The sequence below is a fragment of the Dermacentor variabilis genome, chromosome 1 (genome assembly GCF_050947875.1).
Source record: "Dermacentor variabilis isolate Ectoservices chromosome 1, ASM5094787v1, whole genome shotgun sequence".
Lineage (NCBI taxonomy): Eukaryota > Metazoa > Arthropoda > Arachnida > Ixodida > Ixodidae > Dermacentor > Dermacentor variabilis.
This window is the reverse complement of record NC_134568.1, coordinates 275,832,236-275,853,644: the sequence shown is the minus strand read 5'-3', so window position 1 is coordinate 275,853,644 and position 21,409 is coordinate 275,832,236. Positions and strand designations below refer to the sequence as shown.

The 21,409-nt window shown below is 47.0% G+C and overlaps 1 protein-coding gene across 2 annotated transcripts in view; it reads right to left on the bottom strand.

The window, feature by feature from the left end:
- The window catches only part of LOC142564993 (uncharacterized), a 45,391-nt gene that overhangs the window by 7,331 nt on the left and 16,651 nt on the right, over window positions 1-21,409 (bottom strand). The window contains exon 1 of one of the 2 annotated variants that reach the window (XR_012824737.1): window positions 8,710-9,077. The exons of the other annotated variant lie outside the window; for it this stretch is intronic. The gene's annotated coding sequence lies outside the window, so the exon portion shown is untranslated. Of the gene's footprint in view, window positions 1-8,709; window positions 9,078-21,409 lie in introns of those variants that run through there. 2 annotated transcript variants of the gene reach the window in all.

Below are 21,409 nucleotides of genomic sequence, written 5' to 3'. Positions count from 1 at the left end.
AATAAATCAATTGAGAGTCAAGCGCTATCCTGTCTAAGCTTCCGTTCTGTGTCCGCGTCTTAGGTGCGCTTTCATCGAACTCATATATGAACTTCCATAAAAGCTCATACGTTCAAAACATGGCGGTTCATTGGCGGTTCATGAGGCCTAGCGTCATCTGTGTGACGAGGGAAAACTTCTGGCGGAAGAAAAAATAATGTGACGCCATATCCGTTAGAAACATAAGTGACGTCATTTTTGTTCTCAAAGGCACGAAACTTGTTTTGGTGGCCGGTCATTAGAGCTGTATTTTCAAATGCCCTGCAATTCGACTCGATGGGCGTTTCGAGCTTGAAGCGTGGAAAGCCATTCAGCAAAATCGCAGCCGTACCAGGTGTCGAAATTGCACCTCTGCGCGGAACATAGTTTCTTGCAGGCCGACGAACGCTTTGAGTGTAGAGTGCTGGTCGCTTCGTCGGACGCCGAGCCCGTCATCCAGCGCAGCGGCACGAAAACAGCTAAAGTATACAATTACGTGGCGGTCGTAACTCACTACTTTTGACGAAATGTTCACACAAACGTTGACAAACAAAAGAACACAACGTGTCAGGGGGGCGCATTGTAACAGGTGAGCTTTACGAGCGCGCCTTTCCGCACAGTTCATTACCTGCGTCATCGAATGTAATAGAGGCGTCAACGTCGCTCTTATAGTGGGCGTTGAAAAAGAAGTATTTATTGTTAATGATAAAGTAAAAAAGGGTTCATTTTCTTTCCTCGTCACGCATATATAAAATTACTATGAATGTTATTTTCGTTGAATGAATCAAACTCTGTCTTGTTCTGATTAAAAACGCTTTTTCTTTCTCTATGTTTGTTCCCTCCTCACATAGCCGCGCTTCAATCGCTGCTCCCATAATTGCCATTGCTGATGTCGCTGACACTTGGTTATAAATCGCTTTTCACCCAAAGCTTCGCGACCTATTTGAATCAACGTTGTCCTTACTGCGAATTGCGGTAGCCAATCCAACGGTCGTCGTCAGTATAACAGCCTAAAAATGCTTACTTCTCTTCGCTGCGCGTTTCTGTAGTCTCTAGCGCTGCGACAGCGATCCCTAGGAAAAGGATTCCGCTAAAGCTGGGGGAATTCAGCGAGGCAAAAAGAAATAAAAAAAAACGAAATGAAAAAGAAGACAACGTCGCACCACAACAGGCACAAGATATATAAACACCATAAAACACTATAACATGTGGCAACTGCTGTTCCGCGCATGTAGCACTATTTTTTTTTTTTTTTTCCTTGCGGGCGTCGCAGCTGCACAAGTGACGTTCGCCCAGCGCTGACGTTCGCCGGCTGCGAGGTGCCGAGCCCTTTGCAGAGCGCATTGCCCGTGCGTCGCGTCATGTCGAGCCCGACTAAATAAAACGGGGTCAGCCAAGCAGCCGGGGGCATTTCCGCTCCGAGCTGCGGCTGGCGCGACGAGCGCACGGGCGCGCCCGCAGGTGCGCGGGAAGGGCGCCGCCGCCGCCGCCTCGGTGCGCGGCTGGCCTCGAGCGCCAGCGGCCAGGCTTGGCGACGACGCATTGCCAGACGAGACTCGGCGCTCGATAGGCTCTCACTCGGGGCGTGTAAAAGAACCCGGCAAGAGCGGGTCGAGTTGGCTTGTCGGGATGAGAGTTCCTGTCGCGCTCATGCAAACGCTAATCGGTCTACCTGGGCCGGCTTCGTGGGATAGGTTGAATCAGTTCGAACCACTTGCAAGGTGCAAGCTTTTTTTTTTAAGTTTATTTAAACATACCGTAAGCCTTTTTTCAGGCTCATGCGCGAGGAGTAATTGAGTACAGTTATAGTCTTCGGAACAACGCCGGCGAACATGTACAGTAAGTAAAAAGAACCACATAATTACTGTAATCAAAACAGCATCGAACAAAAACTACAACAGTCAGACCACGCATGTAACAGCAAGCGACACCTTATCAGACACTGCAGATGCGTAAACGCAGATGGGCTGAATCACTGGTTCGCAGCGAGTAAAAAATAACCGGAAGCGCTCTATTATCTCTCCTCGATGCGCTGTCATTGCGATCTCTACCAGACGGAAGCCAGTTGAAGCGACATCGGTTTGGGCTATATATCTAAACCCGACTTCTGGATCTGCTCACTCGCGCACTGGCGAGCGTTCATGTGTACGAAGACACTAATACCGACGGCTCGAGCCGAGGCCGAACAAAGGCGTGTTTCTCGCTAGATGTCAATGCAGCAACCGCGATAGCGAGCGCAATAGTGCCTGCAGTGAGACTACAGGTTTCGCACAGTATCACTGCAGCAAACATTTGCATTGGCGAGAAGACTCTGCAGCTATTTTGTCCGTCTGAAGGTTGGCATTTTACATTGCCCGTCAGCGGAATGCTACTGTACTTTGCTCCAGGACCGTCCGAAGCCCGAGACAAAGCACAGTCGCATGACCTCTACCCAGGCCGCAGACTATAGTCCAAGTCGGGCACGGGCTTCTGTGTCCGCCAGGGCCAGCGAAGAGGTGTGAATACAAGGAATCTAAAACTACATGTGGCGGCATGCATACTCTCTAGCACTTCCCCTCGCCCCGAAGCTGTAAGCCCACGCAACCGCTCTATCTTTTCAAATCCTGGAGAACCACCGGATTTGCTCCTTCCTCTTCCCTACGTTATGTTTCACTTCGTGCAGCCGCGGCTTCACCCCAACTTCCTTGACCTCGGCGCCGGTTTGTCCGTCTTGTACACCGTAGCGTGCACCGCAGCAGCTGGCTTGCGATGCTCTGCACTGCTTCTCTCAGTGCCTGTGGCGGAAATGATTCGAGCATCATTTTTCCGCAGAGAAGGCACCAGATTCGAATCCGGCTGTAGAGCCTATCCTTTAATTTGCATGGGAGTTATTTTTTCATTGACGTGATGATGATCCTTATGGGAACACTACTGCTGCAGCGACGATAACACCGCAAATTCAGCTGGAAAGCCCATATGACGGCCATAAGTGGGGTACAGATTTAGGGATGCAAGAGAAATGCGCAATCGAGCGCTTGAGATGATTCTCCTTTGTACGTGTGGCTGCGCCTATATTTCGTCGGTCTTAGCGACTTGGGACGCAAGTCATGCTCAACAGCGCCTTTTATTACTGCCTTGAATGTTCAAATCGCCCCATTTCCTGGTCATTTATGTTTTTCCTGCCTGCACCTACACCTTGCAGATGATATATGGTTGCCGCGAGCTCGCATATTATCAAAATGCTGAAAATAGCAACCAGCCTTATATTTTTCGCATACAATCCGTTGCGAGATGAGTGAGATATCTTGGAGATCTTATGGCGGCGTTCAGGCTGAAGCTACACTCCACATATGCGCAGCTTTGGCAGAGCACAATCAACTCCTTCCGCTAGATCGAACTTCATGAGCTCAAAGAAGAAAGCAAAAAATTGTATACACTGTTCAAACTCCTCTCAAAGAGCCGGAAGTTGCTTCGTCTCCTGAAAAAAAAAAACTCGATGAACTCGCCGAGGACGACAGAGAGGCCGGCACAAAAGCAAAAGGATGTACTGTGCCGCGTTTCGTAAAATCCAGTAGCGTTTGGACGACAGCCGAGCAAGCACGCCCTCACCACCGTTACAGTATAGACCGCTTTTCAGATGTGGCTTTTAATAGGCGTTACTGCAGTGGTCCGATTGTTGTAGAAAAGAAACCGTCATTCACGAGAAGTTTGAGACATTTCAAGGAATACTCGAAATTCCACGATTTTCAAGGCAATGAAAATAATCCCTTTCTCACTTTGGCAGTTTCCATCGGCTTCAACTTCCACACGCATTTCATGTGCCAGTATATAATGCGCAATCAGTTGAGAGTACGGTTGTTTCCGCCTCTTCTCTTTTACTTGGCGGCTTCTTATAGAGTATTTGGAGAAAGAAGAGGGTCGTTGATGCATTTATCTTACAGTACGAACTAGAGTAATAAAGCATAACCCAATCTGGCTTAATTTTTCCAGTCCACGTCGTTCAACTGACAATGATGGCACGCGTTTTAGAGCGCAGCTCTTAGGCGCCCGTTCCTGGGTTGAGCGTCGGCGTACCTCGCCGTAACCGCCCGAACGTGCCCGTGCCACTGCTCGCGCCTTCGTCCTCGTCGTCTTCTTCCACAGCTGCCTCCGATGCCGCTCGTCATGCCAGCGTTCCCATACTGCCACTCCCACTGCGAAGGCGCTGACAGCACTGGCCCACTGCCAGTCGGTGCGGTGATTTCGTCCTCAAACTCTTTGCCTGAATATACCGCGAAATGAAAACACGCATTCGAGCTGCGCTCAAATTTCGCATTAATCGTAATCGTCGGATATCTTTTTTCGTCCACATTTCTTACGGACTCAACTGAAATAAATAATAAAGAAGAGGACATTAACTCTGGCGCACGTTAAGAAGTGAACATACCTGAACTTCAACGACATAATGCCTGAACAAACCTTAACTTTATAACGTCTGTAATAATGAAGCGTTCTTTTTTTCTCCTTTTTTTTAATTCACCGAATGCGCGTCAGACTTCGACAAGCGTCTAACGATAAACTGACAATTGGGCCGAGTTGGTTTGGCTTCATCTTGGGTAAACAGTTCAACACATGCACGGAAAAGAAATCGATCTTCCTAGTAACGCCTGTCCCGTCCCTTCCTTAGTTCTTGTCCGCTTCTGTGTCGCGCTGTTTACCCTTTGACAAGTGTCACTTCGTGCCGAAAATCCACTGCTCAAAGCAAGGCGTTCAATATACGACAACGTTGTGTGATGCACGACGCAAGCGCGAGGCCGACAACTCGTTATTGTGCGGTCTGAACATTATTTTTACATCGAAGCCATCGCGTGCAGACATTTTAGAAGCATTTACTTTATTCAGTTGCATGCGCCACAACCGTCTTTCAGTTACGTGATGACATATACATGTAGCCACTCTTTGGCGCCATCATTTGCACCCGCGATACAGTAGTCGCACAGGAGAGGCATCTCTCGCTTCAAACTTACCCACATAAATTCTTCTAACAGACCATATCACAAGAAGCCAACAATAACACCACGGACAGCATAGGAGAAATTACTTCTACTTACTAATTGAATTAAAGAAATTATGAATTAATGGAAATTAATGTGCGTGAAGAAACAACTTGCCGCAGGTGGGGAACGATCCCACGTCTTTGCATTACGCGTACGATGCTCTACCAATTGGGCTACCGCGGCACCGTTTTCCCATCCACTTTCTTGGGTATTTGTGCTTTACTACAAGAACTAGCCCAGGGAATGTTAACCAGCGCCACCACTCGCGAACCTTGGCGGCGGATGTGGAACATCCTTTCTGCCGCAGGCGTCACGAGTACGTGACCTTTTTGAGTGAAGGCAGCTGGTCAATAAACCCATACATGCTACCTGAAGGCATCAATGTTGCCGGATTCGAGACCCTCGTTATGTAATAAACGCGTAATGCGAAGACGTGGGATCGTTCCACACCTGCGGCAAGTTGTTTTTTCATCCACTTTCATTTCCGTTAATTTATCATTTCTTTAATTCAATTAGTAAGTACAAGTAATTTCCCCTATGTTGCCCTTGGTGTCATTGTTTATTGGCTTCTTATGATATGATTAATAAAAATAGGGACCCACGGTTATCCCCCTTTCTTCTCGTCTAATAGACCATGTTATTGTGCGTTAATTGGCAGATTGTGCATGGTAGCCCGTAGTCAGTGGCTGCAAACGCTGCATGCGTTGCGTTATGTCGAGGGAAAAGAACGCAATTCAAGCTTAGATACATTTCTGCATAACTAGCTTCAATTGGCGCCGCTCCATCAGAGTGAGAGCGATGGCGCAATTTACCCAAGCACACGCGCATATAGGCAGAAAAAAAAAAAAACATCGATCAACAGCAAAGACCAAGTGAAACGTCGCCGCCTCTGCGGTTCTCCCGATGCGTGACATCGTTTCTGGTCTCGCGGTTGCTCGGCGGCCCATAGGCGAAGTCACAAAGTTGACCATAATAATGCAACAATGTTACCACGCTGCCTGGCGAATGGCCCCCGTCGAACAGCCTTGTGTGTTCCCTGTTGCCTCAGATACGATGTTCTCCGCAATCCGCCGCAATATCCCTTTCTACGGGGATTGCCAAAGCCTCGTGGACATTGCTCGCCGTTTTGATCGCAACGCTGCTAATCCAGAACCAGCTTGCTGCCGCAAACACGGTCTTTAATATCAATTTCTTTTTCTGTCTAGAATTGCCACGAAATGGTTGTGATAGCAAGAACACCACGCTGCGTTCTTCCGCAGACTGCTTGCAGAAAAACAAAGGGGAGAAACGTATGGCATCAATCAGCGCACGAAAATACTGTCGCGAGCTGCATGGGTCAGTCGGTTACGCTGATGATTTGAAATGTGGCAGCAACATGGCCAGACGACAAATGGCAGATGGCACGGAGAAAGTAACCTTAAAATCTTGCCCTCGTTTGTGTTACACATTTCCAAATCCTAAGGCCAAACCATCGTAGCCGGCTTCACTGCAAGCTACGTGTTTCTTCGAGCAAACAATGACGGGAACTCTTAAGGTGTAGGGGTTTAACAGGCCCCACTGAGTAGCACATCTTTTCGGTGAACTATTAAGCCAGCTCCTATAATATCAGTGCCGCATTAAAATATTATATGCACCTCGCCAAACTTGAGTGAGCTTTCTTGAATACTAAACCACTTTGTTGCACATTCACGTGTGCATGGAGGAAGTGTGATCAAAGCGTTTGATGCAACTCAAACCCAGATTGTTGGCCATAAGAAGGACTTCATGCGAACTGCACAGCCTTACTATTACGGACGGCGTACGCGCAGTAACGCATCCAAACTTCGTTCACGCCGACAGTTTCTTCTCGCAGGCTCCTGAAGACCGCCTGGTGTAAGTCCTGATAATACGCGTGCGCTGGATGCGAACGCTAAGCCCCTTGTATGTCCAAGCACCGAAACCGAAAGTTAGCTCAATATCTGAAATCTGCGCTTGCTCGCGTAATCAGGGCCCTTTGGCAGGAGTGGTGACGCTGCTCGTTTGTCTCTCTGTGACGCACATAAATGTGCATTATGGGCACTCTATACTAAAGGCACTCTGGCCACTGCCTCGGAGCGAGCTTTATAACTTTTTTAATGAGTCACGAAACCGTACGAATCATTGAACACGATTGCGCATACAATCGGCTTTTGTACGCTGGAATTATCGCGGGTTCTTGTTAGAAAAGATAGAGCTGTCCCGATGGCGTAACTGCGAACTTCTAAGGTTCTTCCTAGGTCAACAGGCGGGGGCCCTTTCTTCCTCCTTGGTCTCACCCTGGTCTCATTGTGTCGGGAGCACGTAACCACGTTACATATATTGTACACAGGGAAAAGCGAGCCATGTGGAGCCATTTCTCGCCCCAAATAGATGGCAAATGAGCTTTTAGGAAGCCCCTGTTAGCGTTGCATAGTAATTCATTTCCAACTGGATTATCCAGGCCTGGAGGAAGGAAAGGGTGCAATTTTAGCACGGCAGTGTGAGTCAACGTGTGGCGCGATTTTACCGCACATTATTACTGCAGAAGGTGCCTCCCGGGGTTTCGTAGCGCGCGAATGAGCTTGCAACCTGCGGTAAAAGCCGATGGCACACGTTACTACCTTTTTAGCATGATCGCTGTTGCAGTTACACGCCTGGTCCGTGAAGGAATCGGCAAGGTTAGCAGCATACACCGTGTCTGTCATGGTGACTGCGCGCTATAGTAGAACTCAGATGTGACATTTTCTCAATGTTACAGAGCTCCACACAGCGTTTATTTGAATACCGGGATAGGTACATATACCATCATCCACGTTGCGGCTGGAGATGGCCTGCGCCTTGTCAGCAGACTGGGCACCGGCCAATTAAACATTTATGCACTGAAGTACTCTAATAGTAAAGCAAGATCCACCGCTTTGCGCAACCCAGCCCTCGCCGTTACCATGCGCTCTCTTGTCGCCATTAGAATAGTTAAAGAAGAACAAAAAAGAAAATGAAGCGGATACAGACGGCGGAGCATGTGCCAAGTGCGCACTTCAGTGAAGGATGAACAATGCGCGCCGCCTCAAGGTCAGCGACGGCAACACATGCCTGTTCGTACGGTTTACAGTTAGCAGGCCACCAGTGCTCACAGAATAATTAATAGATTCGCTGACAGTCCACGGTTTACATGCACCAAACCGTGTACTGACAGCGGAAGTAAAATACACACACAAAAAAAAAAAAAGAAAAGGAAGCCGTTGAGTAAAGGCGAAGGCTGCCGACAGTAGTTTAGCCCGAGCGCTGCGCGTGCAACCAGTACAACTATACGTCTGGGTCACTTCCGTGAAATGTATAGCATTTCTTTTCCCTGTCGCTGCGCAACGCCTTTTTCCGCTGGCGCAGCAATAAAATACAAGAAACATGCGGAGTGTTTTTCCTTTCTTCTTTCTGGCGCTGTACTAGCGGAAGAACTTTGCCGTTCGAATTGCTTGAGGGAAAACACAAAACGCAGGCGCGGAACGAAGTATTTTCGTCGTTAGGACAACGGAAATAAAACAAAGAATAAGGTTGACAGGGGGTGCCAAGTGAATAAAATAGATCCACACAGTTCGCGGCCGATCGCCTACGAACCAGGGTGGTAAAACAAGCGAGGCTACCTCGTTCGCGACTGCGGGTAGAGCCGCAGCGAATATGCTACCTTGGGCACACGCACATCGCTTCCGCAGTCATAACTCGTGGGTCTGCCATGCGTACCGGCTGCTGCTCGCGGCACGAACGCGCCGCTAGCGGCCGTTTGGACAGCACGACCGGAAGGACAATAACTTAGGACCGAGACAACAGAATAGGGCGGCTCGGAGGTTGCGAGGGGAGGGCTGGCCTGCCGTGATCGGGGAAGGCCTGTCTGGACGAGCCCAATTAAGCTGCGCGCGCGATCGCAGCTGGCCGCCGCCGCATACGTGTCGGCCAGCCCGCCGTTGCGGCCCTTTCGTCACACACGCAGGTCCGAGCTGCTGGGGCGGCGCCGCCACGGAGCCTGCAGACGGCGGCGAGGGGGAAGGTGTTCCCCGCCGCCGTCTGGGTCGAGGCTAGCCGAGTGTCTGGGGTAGGGGGAAGGGGAGGGGGGGGGGCTGTCGCGTCGCCATGGCGACGCCGGCCCGCTTTCGCTGCTGCTCGCGTCCGTCCGGAAGGCTGCTCGCCGGCTGTGCCGCTGCTGCTTTTTGCTGCCGCAGCCGCGCATGGCCGCGCCACGACCTCGTTCTTTTCTCCCGAAGACGACCAACGAACGGCTGCGTGCGCAGCCTGCGTGCCAACGACAGTCTGCGACCCACACTTTTGTGTCGTCTGTGGCTTATGCAAGCGGCGCGCGCGCCGACGCACCATCAAAACTCCCCTTCATTCCCTCCGCCGTCTCGCTCGCTTTTTCTTTCTTCGACGCCCGAAGGGAGGCGAAAAACAAACGCCCTTTCCTCGCTGACTCCAGCCCCCAGGTGCAGGCGAGCGATTCTCGGCCGGCAAGAAGGGCAAAACACACGCACCCCTCTTCCTTCCACCGTCTAGCGCGGAAACCGTAATGACCAGGCGGCGGGCTTTGCGCGCTCCAACATTTCTGCCGATACACATGCAAATATGACGGAAACAACAGTTCAAGAACATGAACAATGCGCGCTCAAACGCGCATGCGCAATGTAGGCAGGTACGCGTACTCATTTGATTCTAATATAGCAAGTCTGACCGTAAGGCGCCTCTTTGGACTCAGGTGGAAGCTTAAATTCAAGAACAAAGGAACAAGCTTGAACTCTGGGGCTCGAGATGGTACCTTGGAATCAGTAATAAGGCAAAAGACAAGAAAAAAAAAAGCTCGATAGTCAACTTTGCTAAAACGTCACGGCCGTAATCACAAATCGTCATTCGTATTCTAGAATCGTTCTTAATTAAGAGGGGGCTCCGGCCTATCGTCAGGATTAATAAGATTATTGCAAAAGGCGGGTCAGTGACAAAGCGTTCTTATGAAAGAAACGCCTTATGAAATGGACCTTCCCGTTCTCTCAATTTAATATTCCTGTTTTAATCCGTTCATAGTATTCCTTACGTTGGCTCGAAACCATGTAAGGATTCGTCTCTAAGCACACGTTCTATCTGCTACTAGTTGTATTGATTTTTCTTTTCAAGGACGAATTGTATTATTATTACGGTTGTTCGCATAGTAATATCTTGGAATCGGACACGAATACACTTAGCAACGCAGGAGTTCGGGCTAGTTGTAGCGCACAATAGAACAACAAACTGGTCGTCCATGTCGTAAATGTTGTTTTGTTCCCTGTCCGTTGACCTGTTGTGAGCCAAACTCAGTTAAGAATATTCAAGTATAATAAATAAAAGGGAGATTGACTTATAAAATACCGAAGAGACTGTCGAATGTTTTATCACGCCTAATTATTTTTTTTAGCGGGGTGCAAGTATACCATGTCCCAGCTTACGCTAGCCAACTGTTCAACGAAAAACAAAATAAATAAATAAATAAATTCTAAAAAACACGGCGCAAGACACAATTATAAAGCTTATGTACTTCGGTTGTCAGCATTCTGATAACCGAACACCATCGGTCTTGCACCGTGTCACTTGAATAACTATTTCGGTTGAACAGCTTGGCTAACGTTAGTTGGGAAACACTGTAGCGTACGGAATGCTGCTTGGCAGCAAGCAAACCAATTTAAAATAAGCACAACCATCTCCGAGATCGCGACGCAGATATTGAATTGAACAGGGTAAATTGAGTAACGCTAAAAATGAACAATTACCGAGACACAGAATAATTAAATCTACGGAAGGTAGCAGTAGCAGCAGTAGTAGTAGTAGTAGTAGTAGCAGTAGAAGTACTGTTTGAGGTTAAGACACAAGAAGCTGTCTACCTATCCATGGGAATTAAGTGAGACGGTAAAGTAAAACGGCATATCCACCGCTGTTTGTCAGTGGCTGCGGCGTTCTGTCGTTGAGAACGAGGTCGCAGGTTCGACTCGCGGCCTGGCAGTGGGCGCGTACCGATGGGTGCAAAATGCGAAAACGCTCGGGTACCATAATTTTTAGGGGTGTGAGAATAGTGATTTTTGAGACCGAATCGAATAGTGCCAGAAGCGAATCGAATCGGATCGAATATAGAATACTTTTGGAATAGTTTTCGAACAGTCAATAGCCCACATTTAACATAGAACGATGTTGATATTCCAGTATCCTTAAAGTTAGTAAGTTTCTGTCATTATGTAGTCCTTGATGTAGCGTCGCTTGTTAAAAGCGCAGATGGAGCATTAGGAGCGAACAAGCAGTTTCCTCGCACACACAGAGCTCTTCAGTGAGTGCGAATGATCGCTGTACAGCCTGTAAAGTGTGGCTACCTAAATGACGTAGCCTGGCCTACTACGAAAGCTCTCATGTTTTGTGTTGTGCTCCAATATTACGTTTATTTGGGTGCAGTTGACGTATAGAAATAGTGGAAAAGTGCTCGAAAAATATTCGCATTTACGAATAGTCTCTGTTCAATTGAAAGAATGAATGGAATAAGACACTATTCAATTCGTTATTCGACAATTTCTAATATTCGCACACCCCTATAGTAATATTTATGCTGCGCGTTATATGATACGCGTTATGCTGCGGTCTCGTCCACAGCGCCTTAGTACCCAACTGTCCAATCCCGCAGGAGACGTGTCAACTTGCAACCTCATAAATTGACGAAAAATGCCAACCTTGTGGGATCGAACGGTTTCCAAATTTCGAAAATGCTTTTTGGCTTCAATCGAAATTTTTTCCATAAACATTTCAATGCCTTCTACTAGCAAAATAATATTTTTCTAGATATTTCCGTGTGGACCGACTTGACGCACAATTACACTGTATAACGGCTAAACAAGCGACAAAAAATTGATTATTTTTTTCTTCGTATTCGTGACCGTTTATTTCGTGCGTTTAGGACTCGTTTTGAGTCATCGCAATTTTACCTCATTAAACAAGTTCAGCAGAACCTGGTGAGAGTATAAAGAACCGGGAAAGAGGCCCCATTCGAAAAGAATCATATTAAGAATTTCGAAAATTCTTATTATGATTCGTAATGAAACTGTTGTCTAGATTATAATTGACAGTAAAAATGGAATTAACTAGATTTCTGAAATAGGAACTCGTCATCTCAACGCTGTCCTTTTGAATAATTCAACAAAAATCCTGTGCACGCGCAGTAACAAATCAACGCCCGTACGCATTTAAAAAAAAGAAAAAGATTCTTTCGCTAGAACTGTTCACAAGAGCTGTTGCCAATCGACCGTGACGTCACACACATCATGAGCCAAGGCGGCTGCCCAACGGCGAGCGCCACTGACGAAAGAAAGATTTTGTGAATTCGATTCCAGTTTTTTACAGATTCTCCGGTTGTGTCATCTTTTGATCAGAAATTAAACTGGCGCTTACACGCCGCGAAAAAAAGTTTTCTTCGAATGGCATGTTATGGAAATGCCTGAACGCCTCAATGCCAGTTATAACAATCTTGTTTTCAAGAAATTGCCGATGGGCAAGTTCACACTTGGTGCATTTGGCGTTGAATGACCCGAAAGCGTTTCTGCACGTCGAAATATGCCACTAGACAATGTAAATTTTTGCGCTTGTTGGTGGGTCATCCTTAACTACGCTTACAGCGCAATGCTTTACGTGGACGAGCGAAGAGACAGCGCTGCGCTCGTCTCGCATTTCATGCACGCGATAGATAGAATAAACTTTATTGTCCAACGGATAAGGTGATCTACCCACCCCCCGACACGAAGGTCAGGGGGCGAGTGCCGCCGCCTCAGATGCAGGCTGGGAGGTCTTGGGTCCCAGCAGCCTCTTCAGGCAGTTGGACGAGCCGGAGCTGGAGCTCAGAGTCCGAGCTGCGCAGCAGGGTCTCCCAAGTGTCTCTATTACCTATTTTGTGCGTTACCCCGGGAGAGTACGGACATTCCCATATTATGTTGTCGAGGGTCCCTCTCGCCCCACATAGATTACACCTATCACTCCTGGCCTCGGGGAACATGTGGTTCGCCATAACCGGGTGCGGATACGTATAAGTTTGTAGTCGTCTCCACGCGACTGCTTGTCTGTTGTTTAATTTCGGGTCTGGCGAAGCCATGTGTTGTAAGCATGGTTGAGGATGCCACTAGACTCACGTCAGCGCTGGCACTCACCTTAATCAGTGAGAATGTATTGCCACTGACCACGTCTGCCGAAGGCTTTCTCAGGCGAGTAGTAATTTCCCTTTGCTTGTGGATGCGCCTGTAACCGGCAGTTTACTACGGTAACAGAATGGGGTGCCAAGGGAAAGGAAGTGCAGTAAAGAGCCACGGAGCATTAAGTGGCGGGAAGAGATCAGGAACTTGCTGGGAGTCAACTGATAGAGGCAGCTAGAGGTCGCTAGGAGAGGCCTTCGTACTACAGTAAGACGTAAGATAGCTGGAGCTCCTGCTGAATGATGATGATGATGATGATGATGATGATGATGATGATGAAAGTGAAGTAGACAAATGTTAGCTATTTACGTTGCTTTCTCTAGACGCAGCGAGTGAGCCCTTAAAGGGAGACCAAGTTAAGCTAGGTTGGTGAATTACATTTCTGAAATATCAAAAAAAAGAAAAGTCAGTCCTGCTGTGACCAGTCTTGGTCAGCCACAAAAGACGCAATAACCGTGGCGACGCTGCCTTCAAGTTCCCGCAAGAGTACCTCATGACGTCACAGATTTTAACATATTTGGGCTAACTAATTGATTTTCGATAGGCAAGAACCACACTGCTTTCTAAAGGAACCAAAGACTCGCCTAGAGAGTTTTTAGAAAATTTCTGCAGAAGAACGGACCAAACACGCGAAAATATCTCGAAATCCGTGACGTCCGATGGTGACGTACCGGCTCTGCGGTTTGGGCGCGGAATTCCAAAAGGGGGACTTTTTTCTTCACTAGCGTTATCAACATTTTTTCCCGTCAAATAAATGCTGCGTTTCTCTCTACCGAATACATCACCTACCTAAACATATTTAGTATTCCTCGATAGTGTCTTTTTAAAACACAACATACTCACGAGGCGGATTCGCCACACCGCGAGAAATTAAGACTGTGAACAAACGGCAAAATTTGCCAATAATGACAATAAAAAAAGAATTGAATCACTATCAAATGAGAAAACATTTATTAATTAGGTAAAATTGTTGAGGCGGAACAAAGGCGGAAGTTTGCAAATAAGAAAGAAAAAAAAAGCAACAGAATTCATGTAGAATCACAAGAAAAAGATAAAACAGGTAATAGTTACGGGAAGGTGTGACAAAAAAAAAATATCAGAGGAAACCTAAGCGCTTCTTATGAGTCGTGAATGCAAAAGCATTAATGTCCAGTTGAATGCCGCTGAGCGGTACTTCGAGTTATGAACATGTCGGCCGAACAAGCGTGTTGAGACGCTTGGCGCGTTTTGATTTGGCCTTGCCGAAGCGCAGTTAGAACGCAGGCAAGAGTTTGGAGCCAAGGGAAGCGTGTATAAACCTTATCATCGGGCGAGCAGGATAGGGCGCGCGGCGAGCCTTTCCTCCTCTCTGCCTTGTGCGATCCGGCGTGGCGCTGCTCGAAAAGGGTTTTAGATTAGGGGACGCAAGCGGCTTGCGTACGCAAGAACTAGGGGCTATGGTACTGCGCATGCGCAGACCCCTACGTCAGGGTCTGCGCATGCGCAGTACCGTCGCCCCTAGTTATTGCGTACACAAGCAGCTTGCGTCCTCTAGCCTAAAACTCTATAATATTGCTGTCGCGTGCTGCGGAACAATTTGGAGATGTTTTAGCTCGTATTTTGTGAAATTTACGCAGTGTCCGTTCATACAAGGTTATCAGGGAACCAGTGGGCAGCCTTTGGATGCATCGGTAACTGCAATATGTGGAAATAGCTCTTGGAAGCGCAAACATGTGACGCTCATCATCAGCCGCGGTGTGTCAGGGGAGTAGCCAGGGAGGGGGGGGGGGGGGGGGGCTTATGGGGCTTCAGCCCCGCCCGAAATTTTTTCGTGCTGTCCATGCGCCACCGGCCAAAAGAACCCCCAGCGCCGGAAATCATGCTCGATTTTGTCTAGAATGTCCTTTTCACGCTCGAAAAAACATTTTAGCGCGAACATTGCGAAATAGGGATGGATTTCGCGGCAACGCCCATGCACCGGGAGTAACATATCGTAACGCAAGGAGCTCCATCCGAGCAGAAAGTTGCAAAGGCGTGGCGGGCGGGCTCGTCGCGGCATCTCGCTGAGGCCGCGGAATCGGGAGCGCTTGGATTTCAATTCTCACAATTTATGGGTTTAAAGCTCTAATAAACTTTTGATGCGAAAGGTGCATTGATATTTCCAAAGTCGAGCTTTAGATTTTCAATTCCGGAACTTTGTGGGCTTAATGCTGTTATAAACATTTGACGCCAAAGGTGCATTGACTTTTCTAAATTCTTAGACCGGATCATACAACGAGACAAGCCAAATCAACACGCTATCAGACAAGTTGACAAAACACGCAGTGAGATACGATGAGACGAAGTGTTGTGGTGGTTCATTTGTGCCGTCATGTCACATAAAATAATATGAACATTTTTTTTCACCTACGCCAAAGCATCCATGACAAAACAGTAAAGCCAGCCAGGGTAACTACGTTCGTATTTATTTTTTCTACTTTGACTTTTATTTGTGAGGACACATTCAGCCTCTTAACTTTTTTTTTTATTATTATCGCTACCCTACTCGCGGGCTGCCAGAGCCATCCAGAGCGCATGCGTTTTTCTTGTGTTGCCCCGAAACCACCGCGCGGCGTACTTGGGTGCGCGTGCGGTTTTCTCTGGCGGAGTGAATTTTCGCCTGGCAGACTTTCGGACGCCTTCTGGCTAGCAGACGAGAAAAAGAAACAATGGTCGCTCACCGCCATCACTGTGAAGACTTGGCGGATTACACGGTGTTCACTTGAGCGCAACCTCTCCGGAAAGTCTTGTCTCGCCGGTGTAAAATACCGAGTACTATGCGTATGGTTCCCGGTGGACCAAGCGTCTCACGTTTTTTTTTTCGATATTCATTCGGTAGCCACATTAGGTGCCCAAAGTAAGCATTGGATTGTGGCCAACATACGCTCCTTTGCGTTTTTCTTTTATTTTGGTGCCCCGCCCCACAAAAGGAAAAAAGAATATACATTGTTGCGGCGCAGCGAATTGTCGCATGGTGACCGTTTGTTACTTCTTTTGCGGAAAGTAATCGGCCACGGCACGCTTCTGTTGCCGGATACTATTATTATATTATTGTGATAGCAATTATATGAAGACTCCAGGCGTATTCCTGCTGTCGCCGTCGCCCTCATGTTTCGTATGAAGTCTCAGGGCAATAACGTCGTGACCGCATGCTGTATGTGCGAGTAAAAGAGTAGGGCGGTGGAATGGGTGAGCCGACGATGGTGGCTCAGTCTTGCGTGCGCAAAGGAGAAAAGCGGGGAGCAAACGCACCGCCTTCCGTCGCACGCGATACATCGGGGGGAGTGGATGGAATCGGGGCGGGATCTAGGATTCTGTGAATCTGTGATTGCGGTACGTGTTTATTTGCCTTGTTTGGCGCATTATATACAGTGACTTGTTCTTAGATACGTAGATTTATTGGATACTTATACGTATATTTAAATATCTTGTTGCGAGATTTTGTGTATACGTGCAGTGAACCTTCTCTGCAGTGACACTTTTTTGTCCTTTATCAAGCAGTTGTATATCCCATTGTATCTTCGCATTTCTAATGAACGAGGGCGAGTTAAATGAAAGTGAGCCTACCAACCCCGCAAAATAATGATTCGGTTGATCATCTGCGAGGCATGCGCGTAGCACACAGGCATCTTTCATTTACAAAATTGACACGCAGATGTGAGGGTCAATGTTCTTTAGTGCTCTCATACACTGGGTTGAACATGGTTGCATGGCGTAATGGACACTTCAGAAGTTGAGCAGCGGGGTGCCGTGAATGTTTTGACAGCTGAAGGTGTTTCCCAAAAGGAAATTATTCGCCGTATGGCTGCCGTGTACGTTGAACATTTCATTTGATTGACCACTGTGAAGCCGTAGAGCAAACGGTTGAAAAAGGACGTGAAAGTTGCAAAGACGATCCAAGACCTGGCCAAAGCCATCATGCAATCACCCCCAACACAAGTGAAAAAGTTGATGAGCTGATGAGACAACAACGGAGGATAAACATCGATGAACTGACAGAGCGTGTGAAGATCAGTCGCGGTTCGGTTCACACCATAGTTCATGAACATCTCGGTCATCGACTCTTGTGTGCGCAATGGATGCCCAAGATTTTAACCACCGCCAGAAGAAGGTTCTGCGCTGCCTTGACTCACCTGATCCGGTATAACAATGAGGGTGATGACTTCTTGTCTGCAATTGTGATCGGGGACGAACCATGGTGCCACTACTACGAGCCTGAAACACGACGGCAAAGCTTACAGTGGAAACATTCGAATTCACCGCCCCCAAAGAAAGGAAAGGCCGTCATTTCCACCGGAAAGGTGTTGTTTACTTTTTTTTTTCGATCATCAGGGGCCATTACTGATAGAATTTTCTAAAACCTGAGAGACTATCAATCGTTTCCGATATGGTGAAACGCCGGATCGGCTGCGTGTCGCATTCAAGAGCAAACGACGTGGAAAAATGACGAATGGGGTCATCCTGTTCCACGACCTGGCTATGGTGTTGGGCTGCTGAGCACGAGGTCACGGAATTGAATCCCGGCCACGGAGGCCGCATATCGATGGGGGCGAAATGCGAAAACACCCGTGTACTTAGATTTAGGTGCACGTTAAAGAACCTCAGGAGGTCGAAATTTCCGGAGTCCTCCACTACGGCGTGCCTCATAATCAGAAAGTGGTCGTGACACGTAAAACCCCATAATTTAATTTTTAATTTTTCCACAATGCCCGTCCCCACGTCGCTGATGTGGTTAATACAAAACTGGCAAAGTGAAAGCGGGAAACGCTGCAACATCCGCCATACAGCTAAGACCTGTCGCCTTGCGACTTCCACATTTAGGGGCGAATGAAAAAAACAGCTTAAGGGAAACAGATTCGTGTCGGACGATGACGTGAAAGAGTCAGTTGCAGATTTGTTGAAGCAGCAACCTAAGGAGTTTTATGAGAAGGAATCACCCTACTCGTTAGTCAATGGGATAAATGTCAAAATGCTCATGGAGACTACTTTTAAATTAAGTTCCCCGTTTGTTATATATTTGCATTGGCTCACTTTCATTTGACTCGCCCTCGTATATTTTGCAGAACGGCTTTATATAGGTGCTCTCTGTTGTGACCATAATTTTGGTGCAATTACTCACGATACACGACCGGTGACAGCTGCTCCTGCGTAATACATTGGAATAAATGACAGCGTCATTGAGATTTTTCACTGGCCGTTGCATATGTACAAAAATGTAAACAAGGTTGTTGAATGACAAAGTTTCATTAACATATTTGTCCTCAACTTCATCATTTCATGGCCTTTACATTTTTCATATCAGTGGCATGCACTGCTTTGCTGGTTTCGAACTGATATAGTTCTGAGGATCGTGTGATATTTTCTTTACTTATTAAATCGACAAAAACATCGAAGAATTGATATCAGTTATTTTGAGCACAATTTCTGGTACATACGAGTATATGTTTTTATTAAAAATACATATATTACTTGTTTTGACAGTGCGTAGCGTTCAAGAATTCGTTTGCAGCATCTTTGGCAATGGCGATGCAGTTATTATTCATGTATTTGATCTCTCGACAAATTGTTTGACAGGAAGCTTTAGCTCAGACCCAACTCTGACGCGGCCTATTCAAATAAATGTAAAACGCAGAAACACTTTTCTGAGATAGCCCATGGATCACTTTTAATGGAATTTGTTGAATTTGAGAAAGTTAACTTCTAGTATCTGTTGGAAGCGGAAGTTCAATTTAGGGCCTGAATTTTGTTTAAAATAGTTTGAAAAATTTCAAAGTGCAAAAAAAATTAGAAGCACGACGTTTCCAAACTAGAAGCTCTTCATCAAAAACAGATATCGCGGTTCTTCAAACGGCATATGTTATAAAAGTCAAAGCGGACAAATTCGGTATGTCAATTTGTATATCACGTGAATTAGTTACAGGTGCACAAAGATTCTGCAAAAGCCGTATTTCGATAATGCTAAGTTGTTCGAGATTCATTTGTAACATATCAATTATGTCCGCTGTAGATGTACTATTAGATGCGACTCACAGAATTGTGATATTATTTTTCATTGTTGAGTTACAGAGTTTTAAACGTGATAGTTTCGTTTTGTGAAAATTTGTGATTTGCGACAATTTTTAATAAAAAATTGACAACCTAAAGGAAAAATTCAAAACCAGAAGACAGTATAATTTAAGTTTTTCTTTTAAATGCAACAAACCTCATCAAATTTTGTGCTGTGGTTGCGAGAAAAACGAATTCACCTTCTACGTGTATTTAGATAGGAGCATCCGAGATAAAGCTGCCTCTTAAGGCGGAGGCCAAGTTGCAACGTGAGGAGCCCCCCCCCCCCCCCACCTCCCCGAACAAAATTTCTGGCTACGCCACTGCGGTGTGTGTATGTGTTGTGACCTATTTTGAATGTATCGGTTTTAATTATACGAAGAGAACAGGCGTCCATGTATTGCCAGGAAGCGCAAATCTGCTCACAATCTGATCGCTTGGCATAGGAACTAAAACATATGAGCGCTTGCACATGTACGGCCAACCTAAGGCAACCCCAAAACATCTGAGCGCCAGGCGCTATCAAATATTTGAGATACGCCGGCATCGTTCTCACGCAGTCTAGTAGATTTGAAATCACTATGGTATGTCTACGCTAGCCTCCTGTTTGAGGCTGATGGGGCTGTTCAACACAGCGATCACTTTGGTTGGGGAGCCAGCACGATACATATATGAGCTATGTGCTTCGACATTGCCTTCTTGGCACTGTAAAGCCGTAATATCTGAGAAGGATTGCATAAAAAGACTGCGACAGCTATTTGTGAGGACGAAATTTCTGTAATACGGGTGAGTGCGTCGTAGAGAGCTGGACGAACAAAACCGAGAAAAAATCGGTTGTCATCCTTTTTCTCGAAAAAAAATAGAGAAAACGGGCTAACACCGCAATAAGACCTCGCGTGGTCCCATGCCGCACAAAATTTATAGATCTATATACATTGATGTCGCATGCTTGGGCCATGCGCTAGAGCAACGATATCTCTAATCCAGCATCTACGATTGCTTCGGGCGCTCGCGCAGTTCGTAAACGGTCGCTTTGCTGTACAAGTGTAATTCATATTGTAAGGTATGCTGTTATTACTAACCAAAACTATTTAATTCATGGGTGGAGACCACGTCGACTGAACCAAGTAGTCACGCAATGTAATCTACAGCTAACAGTTTCAGTGCTTGTCAAAGTCACAACTACTACCGTAGCAGAACGGTACCCACGCTGTTACGATCGTTGCATAGGTTTCATTGCTCCTAAACCATAGCTTAGAACTAAAGGAGAATACTGCTATAAGGTAACCTTAGTGAATGCAATTTTCAGAAATACACGATTGATTTCCGAGGCTAGTTGTAGGCTCAAACACTTGCCCACATATCGTGGCGCGTGCTCCGCCCGTCTCAACGCCAGCAGAAAGTCTGGCCATACTGACTTTAACCACTTGAGTACGTCTCACAGAACTGTTTTCCACGTAGAACACGCCACATCGAACTAAATAGACCGCGCCAGCGCGAAAACAAACACCAAGAACCAGCGCCGAGCTTATACCTGACATACAAGACGGAGCCCTCGCCCAAGCCAGCATGCCGACGGCCCATAGATGGCGCCACTGCGTACGCAATATGGTGGTGCCCATGAAAAAAACGGTCTATAACACAGAATTCCAAGAGCGAGGGCGAGGGTGATTTGGCGACGTTGTGGTGCCCTCTCCCCTCACGCAACACCTGGCGCGCTACTGCTGCAGCAGGTGACCCCTTTCGCCCGCTCTGGTATATGTCGAGGCGGGCTCGTGCCGAGGCGTCGTAGCCAATGGGAATCTAGGTGCCGTTTCGTTACTACCAACGCCGGACGCCGGCTTTCTCGCTCAATGAGCCATTTGACGCTTTCGTATCAAAAAGAAAAAGGAACGCAGCGCAGATGACATCCCTAGCAACGGAATACTGTATATGTGTCCCAGCTAAAGTTAGCCAACCAATAACCGTAGGTCTTATAATTACCCCCATCTTGCACCGTGCTTTAAAAAAAATATTTCTTTGAAAAGCTTAACTAACGGTAGCTGGTACACGCGGTGTATTGACCCGCGCACCCCCCAGTTAACTTAT